Raw genomic sequence first — 25,441 nt, forward strand, 5'->3', positions numbered from 1 at the left:
CACATTTGTACCAGTCTATCTATAACCAGTGGCCTAAGACATATTTGATCATGTAAGACTGATGGCAGACGTCCCTTAATGTTAATGTGAAGGGCAGTAATTTCAGTGAGTGAAGGGGCGTAAGTGGATCTGAGTGAGAGAGTGTATGTTTTTTTGCTCAGCGATCAAGGCAAGGCTTTGATTGTCCACAATAAACAAGAATCACCTGTTTCAGGTTAACATTAAGGTCACATTTGTCATTTTTCAGGGCAATAACTTGTGGATTGTAATGAATACCTAAGCCAGATGCGCTACTACGTCACTGATGTTCTGTTTTTGTCCTCACTGATTCAAAAAGAAATGAAGGCCTTGGGCAAGAATGAACTTTAATTAGTCATTTCCCGCGAAAAGACCTACACCTAAACCTTTCTGTGTCATCTGACTGAAAGATTGTTTGTTTTCCTTAGTCTTTGCCTGAGTTTAAAAAACTGAGAAGAGGACGATACACTGGACTTTTATTAGTTCATTACTCCATCTATTTGACACACCAAAAAGATAATTTTTTAATGTTTTTAATTAACTAGCAGCTGTTAAGAAGAAGAAGACCAGCAGATTAAAGAGGTTCATCATCTTGAAAAGTGGAAAACTGGAATTGTCCCTTTGTTGACCTCCTCGAGGTGATCACTCGCAATTAAAAAACACAGTTATGGTCCTACATAATACAGAAGAGACACTCACATCAGTCCCTGATGAATGTCAGGGACATTTTGAACATTTTGGACGATTACCTCAGTGCCCTTTACAAGGGAAATTTATTGCCACTAAGTCTCATTTGGAGTGTTATACTCGTGCACCTGGACGAAGATAATCCCGTGGCCTATTGTGAGCTGCCAAACTTTATTTTGTTGCATTATGTTGAGCCACATAACTCCTGCAGTTTTATGAAGGTAAAACAGGACTGCATCGCAAATCAGTAGAAGAGGGGGAACATAGTGAGTGTAGTTTGACATTGCTTCATGGAGCTGTGGAGGGAGAGAGGGAGTGCCAGCCAAGGACTTTAATCTGAGCAGTAAGAAGAAAAGTGGAGAAATCGCACTTTTTCACAATTGTGATAGAAAAGTGTTGTAGCTGCAGACATGTAACTGTGGGGAAGATTTTCATGGCCCGAATATTGCTAGCTGGCAAGGTATTACTCACTGAGGGAAATGGACATTTCTGTTGCTGTTTGAATCCAGTTTTATTCATCACACTGTTTGGATTCCTGCATCAGCTGACACAGAGATCATCCAAAGGACTGTGGCTGAATGAGCATGGACAAGAAATTGATCTTGGTCACCCTTTGCACCACTTGCTGGACAAGCAGCTGAAGACTTTCTCTAACATCTGTTTCAGCTCTACCATCACAAGGATAAAACACAATTTCACATACCACAATCCATGTATCCACTGTGAATTTAAGCTCCTGAGTAAATCATATTTACATTTTGATTTATTGAGTGATTTTTTTTGCACTGTGATATTTATTTAATCACAGTTCTTTTTCACATTTTGAGTACTGTAGCATTTCCCAACTTTGGGGATAAATAAGGCATTTCTTATTTGATCATATATCATTTTATCACATACTGTGTGCCGCTAGTTGCTATCCTAGGCTCACATTTGTGATAAAATGAATTTAATAATCATCCCTTCTTTTAATCCCTTGTTTTCTGATCATGAGATTTGTCAGATGCTTTTCATGAAACCATTGGGAAATTTTGAAAGAGAACATTCAGACTTTGACCCACACTTGCACTTGTGCTGTGTTTTTCTGCAGAAGCTTCTTTAACGTTTAATCATGCCGTTTAATGCAGCACGTGCACAGTAGCAGCTGGGGAGAATGATGAGGAGATATGGACAGTAATAACAGAATGTAGCAACAGCAATATGAAGATCAACCATTGTGTTTTTTCTCTTGGTAGTCACTGAAATAGAATTTACCACTAAAAGTTATTTATTTGTAGTTTTTATTCATCATAAAGTGTAGTAAATAGAAAAAAATAGAGTCAAATCAATATTCACTGTGACTCACCTAATGGTGTTAGTAAATTACAAGTTATCCTTAATGTCTCCATCACAATAGGCTAAAAGTAGGATGACAACCACTCGTTTTTTTCCTTTTAATGATCACAATTAGTTTCAGTGATCGGTTTTGAGCCCAAAGAAATTGCAGTCTGACTGCAGTCACTCTCAGACAGATTGACGAAGGCTTGCAAATAATTGGCTTCCAATTTATGCAACGCCTTTTGTCAATCCTTTTGCTGTCCTGCAAAAGGACATCACTATTTTTGGAGGAATTTCTATTTCAAATCTATGATTTGGCCTGGCTATACTCTGAATATATTCTGGCTATACTGTGAATATATTAGTTCATGTAAAGTTCTATAGAAGGCCAAATATTGGCAGTCTTTGCAGGTTGAATTTAATTACCAACTTCAGCTAATTCAGTGGTAAAATGAGAGCAGATAGACTCCATTTCTGTCACTGTCTTGATGCGCTAAAGTTGCTTTGACTATAGCATTTTGCACTTGGACAGTTCTTAAGATACTTGGCAGGCAGGTTACTTCAAGCATCTTGGAGAATTTCTCTCACTGTCTTCTTCATGTAATCTGAGACGGAGTCAGGCAATAGAGGCTCCCAGGGGACCAAACCATCTTCCTGTTGCTGGAGAATTTGTCTGGGTTTTGTTTAGGTAAACTAGCACCAATCTAACATGGTGAACTTTGTAAGTATTAAATTATAGAAAAGTGGAGCAAAAAGCACCCTTCAAAGAGGAGCTAAAATGCCCAAATCTGGCTAAATCTTGGTTCTTAGTGGTTAAATAGCACGGACAGTGGACAGTTTCATATTTGTCTTTTTTACAGATTGGCTCTTCAATGTAATTATAATATATAATAACACTAAAAGTCCAGAAAGCTTTTCACACCAGGACATCTGTTGATGTTATGGTGCTGATTTAGTTGACGGCTGTGTTTGTGCTCTCAGCTTCCGCGAGCTGGGAGAAAGATGGAGGAGACCTGCTTGTGTCTGCACTGTTTAACTCTAATACAAGTACTTCACTGCTGAAGAGAAACAGTGAGAGTGCGTGTGCACTCATGCACACGTGTGACAAATTAATTCATACAAAATACATGCAAGCACAGGCAGTCACACCTTTTGAACGTGTCGAGAAACCTTCTGCGTGTGCATCATCTGTGCGTGTCTGTTATATGAAATAGAAAAATGAAACACGCTTTCCTGATATCTCAGCTTATGGCATACTAGTTTTAGCTGTCATGTGTTTCCATGGATTTCTGCACGTCGGTGTGTAGGAAACAGAAAGGCAAACAGTGTTAACTCCAATCTGATGTCCTGTCTTAAATCTGTCTCCGATGGAAAACAGACTTGGACAATCAGATTAAGGCCGGCAGGATACTAGAAGCTGAAATTACTGGAGAAATCTCATTTTTATTTCAGTGAGATGATGGCCTTTAAGGAAACTGTTTTTCAAAGTTACATTTAAGTGTCCTCTGCCTTTTTAAAATGTCTTTGTCCATGTGTGATGGCACATATGGAAAATGTTGGCAGAGTAGTAGGATATGAATCCAATGGAAAGCAGAATTGTTTTACAACAGATTCTAACATTGGTATTTCTTTGCTTTAGCCTGATTTTAATGACATGCTTTACATTTTAAACGCTTTAAACTGTTTGTTGTTATGAATTGGTGCCATAAAAATCAAACTGACTTGAATTGAATTGGTATTATTTTGAATACAGTCCATTCTTTATTTACTTTGCCTAATTACTTTCTCCACTAGTCATTTTTTTAAATGTGCCACCGTCTTTTGTTTTTCTAAAATTGAAAAAAACAACAACATCCTAACAATTAATATTTCGTGCATATTTTTTGGTCATTTGGATTTTCCCTTAACTTTTGTTTTTTCAATAGGAAGAGCGCCATGTGATACATCAAACTTATTGGTAATGTCACAAGAAAAACAATGGTGTGCTTGGTTTCAATGTAGTTTTATTCTTTCATGAGTTATTTACAAGTTTCTGACCACTTATAAAATGTGTTCAATGTGCTGCCCATTGTGTTGGATTGTCAATGCAACCCTCTTCTCCCACTCTTCACACACTGATAGCAACACCGCAGGAGAAATGCCAGCACAGGCATCCAGTATCCGTAGTTTCAGGTGCTGCACATCTCGTATCTTCACACCACAGACAATTGCCTTCAGATGAAACCAAAGATAAAAGTCTAAGGGGGTCAGATCGGGAGACCTTGGGGGTCATTCAACTGGCCCATGACGACCAATCCACTTTCCAGGAAACTGTTCATCTAGGAATGCTTGGACCTGGCACCCATGATGTGGTGGTGCACCATCTTGCTGGAAAAACTCAGGGAACGTGCCAGGTTCAGTGCATAAAGAGGGAAACACATCATCATGTAGCAATTTCAAATATCCAGTGGCCTTGAAGTTTCCATTGATGCAGAATGGACCCACTATTGTTGTAGTGAAAGTGATGGTTTGGTGTGGTATATGGGCCACACCAAACCATCACTTTTGTTGGTCCAACAGTCTTGGAGGGATCCATCCAATGTGGGTTAGTGTCAGACCGATAGCGGTGGTTTTGTTTGTTAACTTCACCATTCACATAAAAGTTTGCCTCATCACTGAACAAAATCTTCTGCGTGAACTGAGGGTCCTGTTCCAATTTTTTTTTGCCCAGTCTGCAAATTCTGTGCGCTGATCTGGGTCATCCTCGTTGAGATGCTGCAGTAGCTGGAATTTGTAATGGTGCCATTTGTGAGTAGCTAATATCTGCCGAAGGGATGTTCGACTAATGCCACTCTCCAGTGACATGCGGCGAGTGCTACGCTGTGGGCTCTTGCTACGCTGTGGGCTCTTGCTACGCTGTGGGCTCTTGCTGAATGAAGCTAGGACAGCCACTGATGTTTCTTCATTAGTGACAGTTTTCTTGCGTCCACATTTTGGCAAATCCAACACTGAACCAGTTTCACGAAACTTAGCAAGCAGTTTGCTAACTGTAGCATGGGAGATGGGTGGTCTCGTAGGGTGTCTTGCATTGAAATCTGCTGCAATGACCCGGTTACTGCGTTCACCAGATATCAACACAATTTCGATCCGCTCCTCACATGTTCCCAAATGATGGGAAAGTTTAAATCTGACATAAACTCAAGCCACGAATATGTGCACCGCACAAAAGACAAAAACCTCATGAACACAATGATTTTAGTCACAGTGGACATGGGTAAATGGTCAAGTTTGTCAACCACAGTTTTAGGATAATGATACGTTTTCCAAGTTGAATCTCACCTCTCCTCTGCTCTTCTGTCATTCGCTCAGCTCTATCATCTTTACCTCCCTCAGAGCAGCTGTCATCAGTACTTAAAACAGTGTGGGCTGGATGTGTGAGCTTGAGTTAAAAAAGTAAAAGAAAAATAAAAGAAACAGAGTTAAACAAGAGTGAAAGGTGCAAGATGATGATGATGCATAGTGTGGTGAAGCTGCAGTCCAAGCTGCACATTATCCTCGGACGTTTTACTGGAAGAAAAGAAGAAGAGAAAGTGTACATACTGAAGTACTGTGTAGTTTGATATTTTGGGGAAACCAGATTCTTGTTCCCCTAAGTGTTGAATGTCTGGTATGAGAAATAACCAACAACTCAGACTATCATACCATTCCCATAACACATAATCAGTTTGAGTGTGATGTAGCGATGATGTACTGTTGAATTCTGTTAATTCCGCTAAGTAGCGGATACTGTTATCAGCTGTGTGATTGTTATTGAGACTGAGCAGGATGATCTGCTGTAGCAGAGCACTTCTGTTTAGCCACTGAAAAACAGTAGAATTTGAAATCTCTCTGGAATGGAAGACATCTGGGACGAAAGATAGATCACTCGTTGGGTCAAAGCCACGCTGGCATGCCCTGCTGATATATGACTCTCTTATGTTGAGATAAGATGAAACTTTCAGCTCCATATTGGAAAATTAAGTCTATTCCCAGGGATTTAGAAGACAAATAAGGAACGAGTGCAAAATGCAACACACAAATTCTACGATAATGACACCAGGAAGGTATTGAAAACAATTGTTGAGGAATATTAAGGGGGAATTCCAGATTTTTTAAAACTTTTTTTTTACATTCACAAGCTCTATTTTGCAGTCAAGAGAAGTACCTCTCAGCCTATCAAAACAGATGTATATCTTCCCCTGTGGGGCTTGTGTCAGATCACCCACAGTGATTACTTCTTTTAGATGCTATCATTATTAGCTCTGGCGGGTCTTAAAGACAGAAAGAAAAATGTAAAAAATAAAAGAAGCTGTGTTGGAAACTGGCACTTGTAGTGTTTGGAAGCACTCTCAAGCAGGGAAAGTCTAGCAAAAGGGTTTTTTATTAATCCCTAAAGGCAAAGAACTAAACACTAGTGCGCAACTGTCTAGCAACCACTGGTTGCTAGTGCCACAAACTGGCTCAAAGTGGGTGACAAAGACGGAGGTGTACTAAAAGAAATGACGAGACAGAGAAGTTTATCTGGGCCTGCTTGTGTAGTTTGGAAGACTATCTATAATAGCGGGTCAGGACTTCTTTGAGACAGTGAGAGGGTCTCGTCACACTAGGGAACAGTGAGTAATCCCCAGCTGATTGCAACAGGTTGCTAACAGCCACTCTGGAATCAATCTCTAAAGCTCCAGTCACACAAGCCTAGACCCACGGCGACCACTATCGCTAGGGAAAAATGTGTGTTCCCCAACCGGTTGGCAAGTGTTTGCAAGACGTTGGTAACTGTTGCCAGTTGAAACTTGTTGTGGAGAGATATATGGTAAGAACAGGATTAAAGCATACCTGTCTTCAGGGATTATTCAACTTTTGCACTCCATCCTGGCTGAAGACATGTGACATATTATTATTATTACTATACCTGGTAACATCAGGTGTATCGGATTTGCATACATGAGTTTTTAAACCTGCATATAGGTTTAAAATATTATTAGTTAAAACTTTGAGGCTAAAACTTTGAGGCTTTTTCTGGTTTTAAACATTCTTTGAAAAGATGATGTAATCACATCATCTTTTCAAGAGAAAATGTGCCCTCCATCGCTACAGACAATCAGACATTTCAAAACATAAGTGTTACATATTATACCTTGAACTCATTTTGAATGATCCCAACTTAAGTAACAGGGTTTATTAAACATCTTCCCATCTTGTAGGCAAGTTATGATTTCACCGTCTAGGACTGCATAAGATTTGGTATTTTCATGGATGACCTTTTGTCAGTCTCTCATGGTTTTCCTTCATGTCATTAGAAGACTATAAAGCATGTTAAAATGTATTAAAGTCAAAGCATGATCATGAAAGTGTAAGAAACTTGCTGGTTGTCAGTGTAATCGCCAGCTCCTCCTGCTTTGATATAACAATTTCTCCAGGTGTGTAACTGTGAGGATGAGAAGAAGGTCAGTGGTGAAAGTGAGCATGTTATGACTAACCACAGACAGTTTAGACAGGCGAGGCAGGACAGTATAAACACTCCAGTCTGTGATTTATTATGAGACTAGTATGATTTATTATTGTTTGATTGAAACGTCAGATCCTCCAGCAGCTCCTCTCTGTGTCTCACTGCTCTCGCTCTGGGTTTCTTACTCAGATTTCTATCTTTTCCTTTGTTCCTTCGTCTTGTTAAATATAATAATGTAAAAATGTTGGACTGTGTTGCAATTATCACTTTTTTTCTAATCTCCAGCCGCAGCCTACTACTTCCTATTCTATTTTGTTATCCTTGACTTCTGCATTTATCTAAAGGGATCGTTTCCCTTAAATTGAGAGTGAAGGAGGGAAAAGTATGAGAAAGACAAATTACATGCAGTGCACTATTTGTGCCGTTTGTTATAATACATGTAATTGAAAAACAAGACACTGGGTGAGTAAAACACAAACTGACTGCATGAAAAATAATTAGACAGTAACTAAAAGAACAAAACTACTAACCTCTTGGTTTTATTGCTTCATTCATTCTCTTTGGGTGAGGTATATCAGTCACTTGGGCCAGACTTTCTGAACCTCACTGGAGACTCTTAAAGACACTCATATAGCCCTTAGAGCCACTATCCATCTTTGTCTCTGTGCTTCTGTGCTGTAATTGTGACAAGTCGGACAGTAAAATTGACCCACACTGGCTAATCAGGTCTTTGAAATCTCATTTAATCAGCCTATTTTCTGAGAGGGACAAAAGATGTGGGTTGTTTTTTATTTGCTTTCTTTAAATACAATTTAGGACTTTTTGAAACCTTTTGCTGCCTTCGGCTCATCATATTTAGTCAGCATCCTAAACAAGAGCTGAATAAGTTTTTAAACATCTATACAGTAGGTCATGTAGCATTATCCTTTAGGCGGCTATACTTAGATTCTTGACACTTAGCAGTGTTCTGGTAAATAAAGAATAAGAGTTCAAATATTTCAATTAATATCTTTATGATTAAATAAGTTAATAAGTAAATAGTTATGGTGAGGATGACTGTAGACACTCACTGTTATACCTCTCGCTTCACCTCCTCTGTACACACTGACATATATTTCACTAGAAATTCAAATTTGCATTCATCGCTCCGTAAGACCTGTTGCCACTGATTTTCAGACCAGTTCTTGTGTAAGTCAGCATAGCTCAGCCTTTTCTTCCGGCTTCCCTTCCTTAAGGTTGACTTATGACACGAGATGGATCAACCGATGGCCCTGATGAATTCCTGCTTCAGATCTTTTACTGGATTTTTTCCTATTTCTTCTGGACATGACTTTCAGATGCTGTTCATCTGCAATAGATAGATTATTAGGATCACTTCTTTTGTCCTTCTCTTGTCCAGTTTCCTCAAATGTTTAAGGACACACTGCTCAGTATGCTGAGAAGTGTTTGGCAAATAGCTCTTTGGGAATTTGTTGGTGCAAAAGTAATATTGTATTCTTCTCAAACTTTGTTATTGTTGGAATTTTTCCATAAATTCAACTCAGGAAATCAGAACAGAATGTGTTTTTGCAACAGGCACTTAAAAAATTACAATAAAGTCTGGCTTAGTTAATCTGTTTGAATAAAAGCTAACTTTGGAGTTTTGCTATCAAAAAGAAGGGTGTAACCAATGTAAGAAATACTGGTTTGAAATCCCTCCTGATCAGAAACAGGAAATGCTTGTTCAAAGTCAGTCCTGTCAGCAGAGCTCTGGCCACTTTTTATATTAAATCCAAGAGTTTCACCAGCATGGTGTGTTTAATATTTTCAGTGATTTTTTTTCCAGTAATGACATAAAGTATGCTATTAGCTTAAGTGAATAGTCTGTAACAAAAATAATGCTAAAAACACATGTAGCAAAATATTCAGATACTTCTTTCTTCTCTGAATGCTCAGTTTTATACATTACATTTGTGTCTCTGTGTTGCTTGGCAGAAGTCTTCAACTACTTATTTTAGCTTCAGATGAATCACATACTTTACATTTCTCAGTCTGCCCAAAAGAGTGAAGAATAACGGACTCATGTCCGATACAAATGATGGGAAAGTTTAAATCTGACATAAACTCAAGCCACGAATATGTGCACCGCACAAAGCTTAAATTAACTTTGGGGTTGAGATTGAGATGTTCAAGGATTTGTGTGCTCATTTCATGTTTCCATTGCTCTGCTTGTGTGTTTTTATTCCAGACTAACTGCAGAGCAGTAAAGATGTCATACAGCTCACTTGAGTTAAAACTTTGAGGAAACTAGTTGTTCTGATGTCAGGTAGGACTTCAGAGGCCTCTCCCTGCATGCCTGACAATAAATTTGACTTTATTGCCCCTTGTTGCACGAGGGACTATAAACTGATTCCTGTGTCACTTTCTGTTCTATGTAAGTGTGTGTAGACAAGATCTGACAGTTTATTTATGTGTTTTAGAGGTTGCAAAATGTACAGCAAGCTAAATGCAGATATTGTTCTGAGAAAGACTGATACAATGAAAAAAACTAATCAAAAGAGACAAATGTGATCAGTGTTTTTATTACTTTTTTATTTTTGACTTGTGTGGTAACATTTGTTTTTGTTGAAGTTTAGCCAAGAGGTCAGTGAGTTTTAATTTGTATCATTTAGACAAGAGGCCAAGAGGTCCAAAGAGATACGGATGTAAGTGAAGGAGGTCATGATTAGGCTGAAAAATCTGCAGGTAGCGAAAACTTTAACCTCATCAACGATCTGGTAGATTCTTAAAACGAAGGGTTACCCTGATCAGATCAGCGACACCAAAAGGTCTGAAAGATCACATAAGACATCAAAAGTTCATGATTCCAGAATTATTTCCAAAGTCAAGAAAACAGCTTTCACAACATCTAACCAAATTGAGAACACTCTTATAAGGTCTGCATCTCACTGTAATCCAGAGATGCCTTCATAGGTCTAACTACAGAGGGTTTACATGCAACAAGGTGGAAACCATGGGCTGTTTTCCAGAGCAGAAGTACAACCCATCCCTTCCATTCACTTTCGCCTGTCCAATTTAGGATCTATGGATTAGCTGCTAGCTACACCATGGACAGCTCAATGGTTTGTTAATACTTTGATGGATTTCTGTTGCTGGAAAACAAAGGCCAAATTTGGGAAGCTATAAATAAAAATAATTGTAATTCCTAAAAAGTTAATGCAATACTGTTGTTAAATCCTTTGATTTAAATGAAGGTTGATATGCAGCACACAGTTTACTTTATTCCTCAGTTAGCTATTAAATGTCTAAAACCACTGTATATAATCATAATCTCAGTGAGAACTTTGATTTTTGTTTTGGTTAAAGCTTGTTAATATTTTGAATGAGACTGTCAGGCTGATATTGAACTAAAAATAAGATGACACAGTTCTGCAGGCTGTAGACAGACTGCAGCAGAGGCTAAACAAGGTCACTTCCCAATCTGATTAGCACTACTTCCTTCAGTACCTCAGTATCAGCACATGCTCACAATGTAATTGATCTTCAGTTTTTCTTTTGTTGTCGTTGTTGTTGTTTTGCTTTGTTTATTCAGACAAGCCTAACTGTGTATTTTTAGAAAAGCCTGGTTCTCAGCGAGTCACACATATCCACACAGCTCGGTTTAGCCTCAAGGCTTTGCTGTTTCCCTGCTAAGCTGCTCCATGAGCTTTGCTTTGAGCCCAGATTTATGTGTCTTGGAATAATCTCTCCAACAAATCACACATTTTAAACGTTGTATTAAGCTAAAAGAGACAGAATTTGAGAGAAAAAACTATTAATTTTAACTGACCTGTTAGTCATCAAACTGATTTAACTCCTGGTGGATGACAGAATTAAGTCTGACTTGCTGAAACCTATCTGTAAAGAGTCTGATGGACTGAAGAGAGGAAAGAGCTCTCAGAGCTACCATCATCCATCAGTTCTGATGTTTTTCTGCTGCTGCTTTTGAGTTGGACTTTTCACTTTAATTATTACATTTTGCCAGAAGATGGATGGTGGGTTTTTTTGTCTTGGAAGCTACGTCCATCTTTTATATAAAGTGTATGATGCACTCAGGCAGCTGTAGCCAGGAACTATCTGCTTCAACTCCACCAGTTAAAGTCACTGAACTGAACTTCTTGATCCCTGTGTGTTCCAGCTTTAGCCAAAAGATTCTATCTGTGAGACTCGTTTTAAATATTTCACTTACCATGACCCATCAGCATGGCTGTGAGTTCGATCGACAGAAAGATAGTCGCCTGTTCTTTTGTCTGAGGTGAACAATTTCCATAGTTTTCAAGTCCTCAGAGCTTCTTCCAACATTTCTGGTGATGCCAAATAAAACTCAGTGTAGATCGCTCCTTTTATTTTAACCAGTTTTTATTAAATAATAACAACTTTCTCTCTTGGCCACAGATAGATATACAGTAGCAAATCTCTTAGGTAGAAAAACGTTATTAGCAGAATTGATCCTCAAAGACACACACACACACTGTACACATGTCAGAAAAGACAAGAAGGAATCCCAGTGGCAAATGGGAACCACTAGGAAAGCCGTAATCACGAAAGACAAGCCTGGGAAGTCAGCTGAATGGGAAGAACAAGATCCAGGCAATCAACAATGACAAAAAAGTGCTTGTGTAAATCGATGAATGTACATGTTGTGTAAAGCACTTTGAGTGCTCAGATAGAGTAGAAAAGTGCTATATAAGAACCAGTCCATTTACCAACACCTACCCCCTGCTGGTCATCAGATACTTTGCTGGGACAGCTGGCCAAAAGTTTAGATAGAATTCACTGATATCAAGAAAATGCATGCAAGCACAGCATCCTTAGACTGCGTGCTAAGAAGGAAGGAGGCTGAGGACTAGTGAGTGTTAGAACCACTGTCCAGGATGAAACAAAAAAAGATCCATGAGTACATTAGAAAAACTAATCACGTTTTGTGAATATCTCAGGCAGCAAAAACACAAGAAAGAAGAAGAGCAAGAAGAGAACCAACATGAAAAGACAGGTCTCCTCACAGCATGTACCAGATAGAAGGAGTGGCTGGTATTGAAATAATCTATAAATGGCTGGACAAAGCTGGGCTAAAAGACAGCAGAGAGACAATAATCATGGCAGCACAGGAACAAGCTCTAAGCACAAGCTCGATAGAGGCTGGGGCCTGCCACATCAGGCAAGACCCCAAGTTCACGTTGTCCAAAGATGCCCCTGAGACAATCCAGCACATAATAGCAGGGTGCAAGATGCTAGCAGGGATGGCATACATGGAACGCCATAACCGAGTGGCTGGCATAGGAACATCTGTGCCGAGTATGGCCTGGAAGTCCCAGGTCAACATAGGATACGCCTCCTAGGGTGGTTGGGAATGACTGAGCTAAGATCCTGTGGATACTTCCAGATAGAGACTGACAAACTAGTGCTGGCTAACCAGCCGGACAAAGTAGTGGCGGACACTCAAGGTCCCAGGCCTCTGGTAGAGGATCTGATTTTGAAGGATAAAGACCTCCTGTTACAGCTAAAATCAAGACTATATCCATCTTTCATATTACTCTGTCAAAGGGAGGTTGCTTTGAAAACTTTTGGAGGGTGGCATAAGGTGTTTGAAATTTGTAAAGAATTCCCTTTAACTAGTAGTTGCCTCACATCTAAAACCCAAATCGTAGTTGTGTTCCATTATTAGTTTGATAACTCAGTGATGGCTGGGATCTCAAGAAAACTATGGGTCCCAGAAAATGGTGCAAAGCTCACTGTAGTATTCCTAAATAACTAGCTCTGAGTCACAAGGTTCAGTTACGTTTGGCAAGGCTTCACGAAACCCAAAGATAAAGCGACTTTTAAAAAACGCAAATGAAAGACCAACGTCAAAAATAGGCACAGCACCTCATTATCAGGTAGTCGATCTTTGAGCAGGAAGTTAGTTGACTTAACTTCAGTGGGAACGAATCAGGACCAAATGTCAGTCAGATGAAATCATTTTCATACTTCTCTAACAAAACAAGGTCTGTTTGGAGAAAGGAGGGGATTTACCCTTTGTTTTCTTAAAGTCAGTGCTGGATATATGAAGAAGCCTCCGCAGACACAGCTGCACAGAGGCACTGAGGCAGAGCGATATGGTGAGAATTAATCTGTTCACATACGAATAAATTTAAGATAATGATACACCCAGAACCAGATTAAATATTTAAACTGATTTAATCACGCTGTGCTATGTAATCACATAACATCAAATTTAACCTCCCCATGATAATTTAGGACATCACAGCGTAGTGGTCTGCGATGGAAAGGAAAATAAAGTATTATTAAATAAATAAAAATTGTCATGTTATGAATTTGTAATCAAGCCTGTGCTCATCATAGTTTCTCTTGAGTAATGTCTTGAGTTCAGCCTTCAGTCAGAATGGCCTCACATTCATCCATAGCAAACACTCAGAGGATTTTCTGTCCTAGAAAAGCAGCACAGATTGATGGTACCGTTTGTGGTTTGCTGGTTATTATTAAAGTTTGTTTTCAAAGCTTATTTTAGCTGTTATTATCATTTTTATTTCTTTTTTTTGCCTCAGTGTTGCCACTTTTGAGTTTTCATTTTCTGAGAGTCAAGGGCTCCAGAACATGTTTTTTTTTAATCAAGAAAATCATTCTGACTCGGGGCCCTTGTCTTCTGTTGTCTTTAGCATGAGGGCTCGCATATTTTAACACCAAGGTAATTAGGCATAAACTCTCATCATAAATATATGTGCACTGCCTCTCCAGTAGCTGATCCTTAATGTGGAACATTTCACTTTGAATAACGTAGCCCTTCAGTTTGGAATTGCTTGTGGCTTTTGTGAAGAAACTCTTAAATTAAGTTGGCTTACATGCAGCCATGAGACATCTCTGTCCAAATAAGCAAGTGGATGCTGTGTGGCTACACACTTCTACTGGTGTGCAATGCTGCAGATTTTAGTATCAATTTGAGACCAAGTAAATTCAGAGCCAGTACAGCCAAAATTATAAAGGCAGCTTATGCAGGGGAGAGCAGTGTGTCATGATTTATGAGATGAATCATCATCAATTTGCAAATTCTGAATACATCTTAATGACAACTAAATGACACCCAGATTTTTCCCTCTGGGTGGCGCTGTCACTTGGTGTTCGCTCGCTCGCTCTGTGTATAATCTTCACGTGCTTCATCCGAAGCACACTTTCTGTGTACTCACTACCTAATTTATAGTATTCACTCACTGTCTCTGTACTGTTTCGCTAGCTTAGCTCGTAGCCGACCCGTTAGCACCATGGCTACTTCACCTGTCCCTTCTGCACTTTCTTGCTCATTGTGTCAGATGTTTAGTTACTCCTCGGCCTCCTTTAGCAGTAATGATATCTGTAACAAATGTAGCATATTTGCAGCTCTGGAGGCCAGGATTACTGAACTGGAGACTCGGCTTTGCACCCTTCTCTCACCCTTAGCTAGCCAGGCCCCTGTAGCTGGTGCAGCCGAAGATAGCGTAGGCCCCGCTAGCTGTTCCCCGGCAGATCCCAAGCAGCTTGGGAAAGACGGCTGGGTAACGGTGAGGAAGCGTAGTCCTAAACAGAAGCCCCAGGTACACCACCAACCCGTTCATTTGTCTAACCGTTTTTCCCCACTCGGTGACACACCCGCTGGGGGTCAAACTCTGGTAATTGGTGATTCTGTTCTCAGACATGTGAAGCTAGAGACACCGGCAACCATAGTCAATTGTCTTCCAGGGGCCAGAGCAGGCGACATTGAAGGAAATTTAAAACTGCTGGCTAAGGGTAAACGTAAATTTAGTAAAATCATAATTCACGTCGGCAGTAATAACACCCGGTTATGCCAATCGGAGGTCACTAAAATCAATATTGAATCGGTGTGCAACTTTGCCAAAACAATGTTGGACTCTGTAGTTTTCTCTGGTCCCCTCCCCAATCAGACCAGGAGTGACATGTTTAGCCGCATGTTCTCCTTAAATTGCTGGCTGTCTGAGTGGTGTCCCAGAAACGATGTGGGCTTCATAGATAATTGGCAAACCTTCTGGAGGAAACCTGGTCTTGTTAGGAGAGATGGCATCCATCCCACTTTGGATGGAGCAGCTCTCATTTCTAGAAATATCGACAAATTTATTAAACCCCTCAAAATATGACTATCCAGAGTTGGGACCAGGAAGCAGAGTTGCAGTCTTACACGCCTCTCTGCAGCTTCTCTCCTCCTGCTACCCCCCCCAAAAACCCATCTCCATAGAGACTGTGTCTGCTTCCAAAAAGACAAAAAACAAACTAAAAACCAGCAACAAACAACTTAAACATTTACAAAGAAAGAATAATACAGTATCCACATCTGAACCAAAGAGTAAAACAGTGAAATGTGGATTATTAAATATTAGGTCTCTCTCCTCCAAGTCTCTGTTAGTACATGACTTAATAATTGATCAACAAATTGATTTACTCTGCCTTACAGAAACCTGGTTGTAGCAGGATGATTATGTTAGTTTAAATGAATCAACACCCCCGAGTCATTCTAACTACCAGAAATCTCGAAGCACAGGTCGAGGGGGCGGTGTGGCAGCAATTTTTCACACCAGTCTATTAATTAATGAAAGACCAAGACAGACTTTTAATTCATTTGAAAGCCTGATGCTTAACATTGTCCACCCCAGCTGTGAAACTCAGAAACCAGTCTTACTTGTTATCATCTATCGTCCACCTGGGCCTTACACAGAGTTTCTGTCTGATTTCTCAGACTTTATATCTGATTTAGTTCTGAGCTCAGATAAAATAATTATTGTGGGTGATTTTAACATCCATGTTGATGCTAAAAATGACAGCCTCAACATGGCATTTAATCTGTTGTTAGACTCAATTGGTTTCTCTCAAAATGTAAAAGAACCCACCCACCACTCAGATAAAATAATTATTGTGGGTGATTTTAACATCCATGTTGATGCTAAAAATGACAGCCTCAACATGGCATTTAATCTGTTGTTAGACTCAATTGGTTTCTCTCAAAATGTAAAAGAACCCACCCACCACTTTAATCACTCTCTAGATCTTGTTTTAACATATGGCATAGAAACTGAACATTTAACAGTGTTTCCTGAAAACCCTCTCCTGTCCGATCATTTCTTGATAACATTTACATTTACAATAATTGATTACGCAGCAGTGGAGAGTGGACTTTATCAAAGTAGATGTCTTTCTGAAAGCGCTGTAACTAAGTTTAAGAATATAATCCAGCCACTGTTATCATCGTCAATGCCCTGTACCAACACAGAGCAGAGCAGCTATCTGAACGCTACCCCAACAGAGGTCGATTATCTTGTTAATAATTTCACCTCCTCACTACGTACGACTCTGGATACTGTAGCTCCAGTGAAAACTAAGGTCTCTAATCAGAAGTACCTGACCCCGTGGTATAATTCTCAAACACGTACCCTAAAGCAGATGACTCGTAATCTGGAGAGGAAATGGCGTGTCACAAATTTAGAGGATCATCATTTAGCCTGGAGAAATAGTTTGTTGCTTTATAAGAAAGCCCTCCGCAAAGCCAGAACAGCTTACTACTCATCACTGATTGAAGAAAATAAGAACAACCCCAGGTTTCTCTTCAGCACTGTAGCCAGGCTGACAAAAAGTCAGAGCTCTTTTGAGCCAACCATCCCTTTAACGTTAACTAGTGATGACTTCATGAACTTCTTCACAAATAAAATTTTTATCATTAGAGAAAAAATTACCAATAATCATCCCACAGATGTAATATTATCTACAGCTACTCTTAGTACCATTGATGTTAAGTTAGACTCTTTTTCTCCAATCGATCTTTCTGAGTTAACTTCAATAATTACTTCCTCCAAACCATCAACGTGTCTTTTAGACCCCATTCCTACAAAACTGCTCAAAGAAGTCCTGCCATTGATTAATTCTTCGATCTTATATATGATCAACCTATCTCTAATAATCAGCTATGTACCACAGGCCTTCAAGGTGGCTGCAGTTAAACCTTTACTCAAAAAGCCATCTCTAGACCCAGCAGTCTTAGCTAATTATAGGCCAATCTCCAACCTTCCTTTCATATCAAAAATCCTTGAAAGAGTAGTTGTCAAACAGCTAACAGATCATCTGCAGAGGAATGGTTTATTTGAAGAGTTTCAGTCAGGTTTCAGAGCTCATCACAGCACAGAAACAGCTTTAGTGAAGGTTACAAATGATCTTCTTATGGCCTCTGACAGTGGACTCATCTCTGTGCTTGTCCTTCTTGACCTTAGTGCAGCATTCGATACTGTTGACCATAATATCCTATTAGAGCGATTAGAACATGCTGTAGGTATTACAGGTATTGCACTGCAGTGGTTTGTATCATATCTATCTAATAGACTCCAATTTGTGCATGTAAATGGAGAGTCCTCTTCACACACTGAGGTTAATTATGGAGTTCCACAGGGTTCAGTGCTAGGACCAATTCTGTTTACATTATACATGCTTCCCCTAGGCAGCATCATTAGAAGACATAGCATACATTTTCACTGCTATGCAGATGACACCCAGCTCTATCTGTCCATGAAGCCAGATAACACACACCAATTAGTTAAACTGCAGGAATGTCTTAAAGACATAAAGACTTGGATGGCCACTAACTTTCTGCTTCTTAACTCAGATAAAACTGAGGTCATTGTACTCGGCGCTGAAAAGCTTAGAAATGTGGTATCTAACCAGATTCTTACTCTGGATGGCATTACCTTGGCCTCCAGTAACACTGTGAGGAACCTTGGAGTCATTTTTGACCAGGATATGTCCTTCAACGCACATATTAAACAAATATGTAAGACTGCGTTCTTCCATTTGCGCAACATCTCTAAAATTAGAAATATCCTGTCTCAGAGTGACGCCGAAAAACTAGTTCATGCATTTATTACTTCCAGGCTGGACTACTGCAATTCATTATTATCAGGATGTCCAAAAAACTCACTGAAAAGCCTTCAGTTAATCCAAAATGCTGCAGCAAGAGTACTGACAGGGACTAGAAAGAGAGAGCATATTTCTCCTGTTTTGGCTTCCCTTCATTGGCTTCCTGTTAAATCCAGAATTGAATTCAAAATCCTGCTCCTCACATACAAGGTCTTAAATAATCAGGCCCCATCTTATCTTAATGACCTTGTAGTACCATATCACCCTATTAGAGCACTTCGCTCTCGCTCTGCAGGCCTACTTGTTGTTCCTAGAGTATTTAAAAGTAGAATAGGAGGGAGAGCCTTCAGTTTTCAGGCCCCTCTTCTGTGGAACCAGCTTCCAGTTTGGATTCGGGAGACAGACACTATCTCTACTTTTAAGATTAGGCTTAAAACTTTCCTTTTTGCTAAAGCATATAGTTAGGGCTGGACCAGGTGACCCTGAATCCTCCCTTAGTTATGCTGCAATAGATGTAGGCTGCCGGGGGATTCCCATGATGCATTGAGTTTTTCCTTTCCAGTCACCTTTCTCACTCACTATGTGTTAATAGACCTCTCTGTATTGAATCATATCTGTTATTAATCTCTGTCTCTCTTCCACAGCATGTCTTTTATCCTGTCTTCCTTCTCTCACCCCAACCGGTCGCAGCAGATGGCCGCCCCTCCCTGAGCCTGGTTCTGCCGGAGGTTTCTTCCTGTTAAAAGGGAGTTTTTCCTTCCCACTGTCGCCAAAGTGCTTGCTCATAGGGGGTCATATGATTGTTGGGCTTTTCTCTGTATCTATGAAGCGCCTTGAGGCGACATTTGTTGTGATTTGGCGCTATATAAATAAAAGTTGCCAGTGTTGCCACAGTGTAGACTTATCTTCCAACATGCATGATGTTTGCAGTGTTTTCATTTACAGCTGTAAAGTAGTTCCATCTCACTTACTGCCTGCATGGCTCTTCTTGGTGTCACTGAGTCACATGATCACTGGACAACTAAACACAGCAGAGCAGGGAGGAGGGAGCAGATCAAAGTGTGCCCGCGTGAGAGGTCATGTGTAAGCAAACTAAAGCAACACACTAGTCACACTAGTATTAATCCAATACCAGCAGTGGCATCGATAACGGGCTTAAGCGCTGTAACATCATCATAAGCTGGTTTATTAAAATATGAATATGAGCATGGTCATCAAGGAGGGGCTATAGACTATATGGCTGCGTAACACAGATGCACATAATTAGTTTAGTTTACTATATTAGTTAATAATTAGTGCTCATAATTAGTTTAAAAAAAACCCTGCATATTAGAAACTAGAATTTGACTCACCCAAAGCAAATCAGAGGCTTCTTCAAAAGTTGTAATAGTCAAAATGCACACAAACAGTCACAGATCCACAGATAAAGCTCAGCAAATCTAATCAGTGGAGGTGAAGCATAAAAAACAGCCTGTACAGATGAGAAAGAAAAGCTTTCTCAGGACTCTGCAGTCCTGTGAAAGACCAAGTACACTCCACAATTCAGTAGCTTGTAGACCATTTTTAACAGAAACAACTTAAAATAATAATTTCACTCAAGTTTGCAGACATGTGGTTCTGTCTGATTATCCTGCCACAGCATTTCAATCGTTCACGATGCTCTTTTCCTGCTGTGCTTGGGACCTTGAGACAACTTTAGTTGTCCAACAGTTGGCCTTACATTTTACTCACGTCACCGATTCATTGTCAAATCAATATCTGCAAGTTGCCGGGTCATGTGGCTGCAATACAAGCCCAAATCATTATCCCCCCACCGCCATGCTTAGCAGCTGAGGTATCAGGTTTTTGTGCTGATATGCTGTGATATACTGTGATTTGCTGTGATATCATATGCTGTCTCCACTTTTGTATCATCAATCTAAAGAAAATTGCTCATGTGGTCTGTTCTGATGCAGCTTTGCACATCTAAGCTTTGCAGCAACGTTCTTTTTATAGGCAAGAGGATTTCTCCTGACAAACCTTCCAAACATGCCATACTTGTTCAGTCTTTCTCTTGTTGTACTATCAAAACATGATAACTGAGGCCTGTAGAGTAGTAGTTCTGTTTCCAATTTTAGCTTTCAAGTCATGTTTTGTTCAGAGGACTTTGTGTCAGTGCAGTTCAGGTCAGGTCCCATGCTACTAAATTATAAAAACCACTTCTAGCCAACTGTAACTACTCACTGATTAAGGCCAGAATTTACATTCACCTTAAGTCATGCTTGGAATTGAGGTCATTGCGTCCTTTGACTCCCAGCTGATCTGTCTGTTGACCTGGAAACACTAAAGCCTTACTGGCCCAGAATCTGGGGTATCAGTTCAGTTCATACCGTACAGTCAATTAGTTTGTGAATTTTCTGGTGCAGAGTCTTAGCCTGTACTTGATGTTCTATCTGTGTGTGTGTTTATGTTTGAGAATGGATGATGAATTGCAAATGTAAACACAAATGAGGACAGAGAAATAAATATACTGAATTTATTTATTTGTTTTTTTAGTAAAGTCTCTTTTGAGCATTTATTAGTTTCTTGTGACTTTGTTTTCTGGCCTAAATACAGTGGATCTAAATGCTTTGCTTAATGGTAATGGTTATGTAAATTACACACACTTATTGAGCCCAAACGCCTCACATGGACAACTCATTAACACCTTTAAAAGGGCAACCATCCAACTTGTAACGTTGAGGCTGGCGTCCCCACTTTATCTCGCTAACCTGCTTCTTGGCGTTCCTGTGGGAAAACTTGTCTTTTTTTCTCTATCGGCGCTCTCTCTGTCTCACACACACAGAGTGAAATTTGATTATTTAATGTCCTCAAAAGATATTAGGACAAAATTAAAGGAACGCAAACCTCTCCTCTATCTCGTCTTGATCTATCCTAAGGTCACGTTGCGGATCAGATAATGTTTTCATGCAAGCGACTTGGTGTCTGTAGTTTAGGACGCTGATGTTGTCTTGAGGTTGAGAAGGAGATGAGGCATTATTGAAGACCAAGCGAGAGGAAGTGGAAATATGTGGAAAAATAGTGGAAATTTGAGAAGCTACGTGGAGTATAGGTAGTCTGGCTTATTGAAATGTGCACACTGCAGGCAGCTACTAATTGAATAAAGTTGCTCTAATAATATGTACAGTAGTGTTCATGTGAATCATTTCCTGGCACAAAGCTGAATAAAGTTGCTCTAATAATATGTACAGTAGTGTTCATGTGAATCATTTCCTGGCACAAAGCTGAACTATATATGAACCTGAATGTTTCCCTCGTAGTGCCGTTCATCTGTCTAGATTGAGCTGTGGTGTAACTAAAACGCTCTTCAAGCTGCGTAGATACGATGCCTCCAAAAATGTATTTGTGAAGCAGTGGAAGTTGCTGCCCCTTGATTGCTTTCAATAATTAACCGTTCTCTGTCCTCTGGCTGTGTCCCAGAATACTTGAAGACAGCCTGTGTGCGCAACCACTCAGTCAAAAACCTGGCCTTGACCCATCAGATTAGAGAGGACTGTTAGTCTACGAGCATTACATCAGAACATCTCTAAGAAACTTCACTCAGGTTTTGGACAGCATCACAGTACAGAGACTGCAGTTTCAGAACCTTAAAATTTGGGGGCAAATATCTGGTACTATGAATATGGAGCTCAAGTTGACATAAAATGATTGATGCTTGAAAGATATTCCGATGTCTGATCTCTGACAGCAGATTTGGAGGCCTGTAGGAACCACAGTTTTTCGTGCAGGGGGTTGAGATTTTGTTTATAGCCTCTCGTGAACAAGGCACATGATACTCTTTCAAACTGTCCAAATCAGTCAAAGGGCTTCACAGAAGGTAAAGCTTTTTAAAAATGGACACAGTTTCATCTGAGTTTGATGTGTTAATCTCCAGATATGACACCGTTCCATTCATATGGATTCCAACATTCAAGCTTCAGATATTTTCCCGAGAAAATGTAGGGACTTTGCTCAAGTATTTTTTAAAACAATCCTTCAAAAAGTAAAAGATGCTAGATAAAAATGTACGATTTTACTGGTATCTTCAAAACTCATTTTGGGGTCTTTAAAAGTTCAGAAAGTTACATTGATGCTGTCGGTAAGTTTTCAAACTTTACTTAAGCATCAGAGTCAATTTTCCAGAAGAAAAATGGAGCAAATGTTGACACTGCAAAGAAACAGAGGAAATCACCATCGCACACAAAAAGCAGCGTGAAGAAAAAATAAAGCTCATGCGAACTGCCTGCTCGCCTTTTAAACTTCCTCTTTACCAAAACAACCACAGTCTCTTTAAACATTTGTTCAAGGAGACCAAGTCCCTCCTTTATTCTTGAGTGACGGTTTGATCTACAGCCTCAATTTGTCAGACTGGATTTGAGCCACAGATCAAACTGACAGATAAGATCAAAGCTGGCAGCTCATAGATGCCAGATGCAGTTATGAAATGTGCTGCATTTGGCTGTTTTCAACCTTCTGATTGAGAACTGCTGCTCAGTATCTAAGAAATGTTTCCATTCGTTTTTAATAAAGTTGTTAACAGTTATTTTCTTTAGAGTCTAATGCAGCACAGCTGAAGAGTGCTGTTTTCCATCATTGGCAGATCAGTTAATTTATTATTTCCTATTTAATTAAATTATTTATATGAGTTCCAAAATTTCACCAAGTGAAACCTTTCTGATATGTAATTTAAAGTAGCACCATATCTCTTACTTGGTGTAAAACTCGAAAGATTCAGTTCCTGGTCGTCACTGTGGTATAAACATATCCAGTTTAGTACTGTAAAGTAAAATACAATCCGCAAATACTGCTAACAGTTTGGCTTCAAGTCATAAAACTCTTCCAGAGTTTAAAATTTCTGTGTGTAGGATCTTTGTTACCCTTTCCCCGTTTGTTCAGTTCAGCCTCATTACCTGCTGTTAGGGACTTAGGCAAAAATAGGAATCTTCCCTTGAGACAAATTAGTAAAATGCCACAGAACATTATTGTCCAGAAAAGCCTCCAGAAAGCCTGGAGAACTATCGCTCAAGACCAGATAAAAAAATAACTTGGAAAATAAATAAATAAATCGTCAAATTCCATGTTGTAGTGACACAAACAATTACCCGCCTCTCTATAACATGGAAGCGCCTCTCAGGCGTCATAGCAACCACACCCAGCACGAGAAAGCTGTGATAGATGTGGCAATCCCAGCCAACAGTGATATCAGAAAGGAGCATGAGAAAATCAAAAAGTACCAGGGCTTGGAAGAACAACTGGAGGAGCTGCTGAAAGTAAAGTCCAAAGTGGTCCCAGAGGTAATAGGAGCTTTTGGAGCTTTGACCCCCAAACTGGAAGAGTGGCTCGATCCAATCCAGCAGAACCCGCAAACTCCCAGGCCTCTAGTAGAGAGTCCAAGCTTGAGGAACGCACACATGTATACACAACCCCCACAAGAGGGAAAAGAGGGGAAATTACTATTCATAGATATGACAGAAAATAAGACAACACATACTAGGTCTCTTTTAATCAGAGAGGGGAGACTCCATTAAATGCCTGTCATCAGTTACTATAAGTATAATAAGTGACCTCATCCATGACTTTCAGCCAAGAAAAATTGATTCAAACTTTTCATTTTGAGTCACATTTTATTGGTTTTAGGCTAAAAAACAGAATTGCTAGGATTAGGCACCAAAAGTTAAGTTTAAAAGGTTAAAATCTATCTTCCCATGACAATTGAGAGTTTACACGAGAGAGTACATTCACTTGTTCACACGACTGCTGCTAATGGGCTGAGGACTGTGTGTGTTAATATTTTTTGGGAATGTGTCTGACACTGACTGACTGCAGTCAGAGAACATGCTTCATGTTCATGTTTTGCTCTTGAACAATACCATATATGTAAGCACAGGAAGTGAGCTTTTCTTTGTAGTGATAAGCAGCATAAACAACATGTTTGTGAACCATTCTTTAGATGCAGAATGAAACCAAATCCAAGTGAGATCAAGGAAGGAGTTTATATGCAGTTGTAGAGCTAGGCTTGGATTTGTTTATCATGGCATTAACAGGGATTTTATCTATCCCCGGTTAGATAGTGTGTGTAGCTTTCACATTCAGAGTACTGGGATTAGCAGGGTTTTATTTTGAATCAGAAAGAGCAATGAGATAAATTTCTGTTGGACGGAGAGCTGTTGAAGGATTTAAACAAAACAATAGAATTAAAATAAACTCAATAAATGTCTTCCTCAAAGACAGTAGGGACAGCTTTGTGTGCCAGAACATGAGAAATTAATTTTTTGAAGAGACAAAAGTTAAAATTATTTTTCTGATATTGTTTTTCTACCTACTTGCAAAAAATGAGTGTGCTCAGAGGAAAGCCCAAGAGCGACACCACAGACTCTAAGTTAGCACGTTAAATTTTAAAGTCCATGAAAGTAAGTTATAAAAAGACTGAACAACTACGGCTTTCCAGGAGAGAGACTGTTTTCTCTAAAAAGACGATGGCAGCACTTCTTACATTTGCTAAGTTGAATCCAAACAAATCACAAGACTTCTGTTGAGACCAAAATGCCACAGTGTATATCTTCATGTTTGGTAAAAACCAGACATGGCAGCGCCTTCAACACCTCAAATCAAATGTCAAGCACGGTGGTGGAGGGGTGGTGATGATTTGGGCTTGTTTTGCAAACACAAGACTTAGGGCACCTTGCAGTCACTGATTCAACCATAAACACCTCTTCCTATTGGACAATAATCCCAAGCACATGAAACCTAAAAGATAATCTGTTCAACTGAGCCTCAGGTACCTTGGTGTGATCTTTGATTCTGCCATGTCCCTAGAACAACACTCTCGCCAGTTGATTAGGAATTGCCTTTTTCAGCTAAGAAACATCTCCAAACTGCAAACTTTGCTGTCTAAATCTGAGTTAGAAATGGTTATTCATGCTTTCATTTCTTCTCGCTTAGATTATTGTAACAGTCTTTTTCTTTGTTTGAGCAAAAGGAATCTTGACCGTCTCCAGTCAGTCCAGAATGCTGCTGCAAGGCTTTTAACTAAGACAT

The 25,441-nt window shown here is 39.6% G+C and overlaps 1 protein-coding gene across 2 annotated transcripts in view; it reads left to right on the forward strand.

The window, feature by feature from the left end:
- The window catches only part of LOC146514504 (5-hydroxytryptamine receptor 4), a 59,666-nt gene that overhangs the window by 28,486 nt on the left and 5,739 nt on the right, over positions 1-25,441 (forward strand). The window lies entirely within an intron of this gene.

This window comes from Neolamprologus multifasciatus, chromosome 7, assembly GCF_963576455.1.
Source record: "Neolamprologus multifasciatus chromosome 7, fNeoMul1.2, whole genome shotgun sequence".
NCBI lineage: Eukaryota > Metazoa > Chordata > Actinopteri > Cichliformes > Cichlidae > Neolamprologus > Neolamprologus multifasciatus.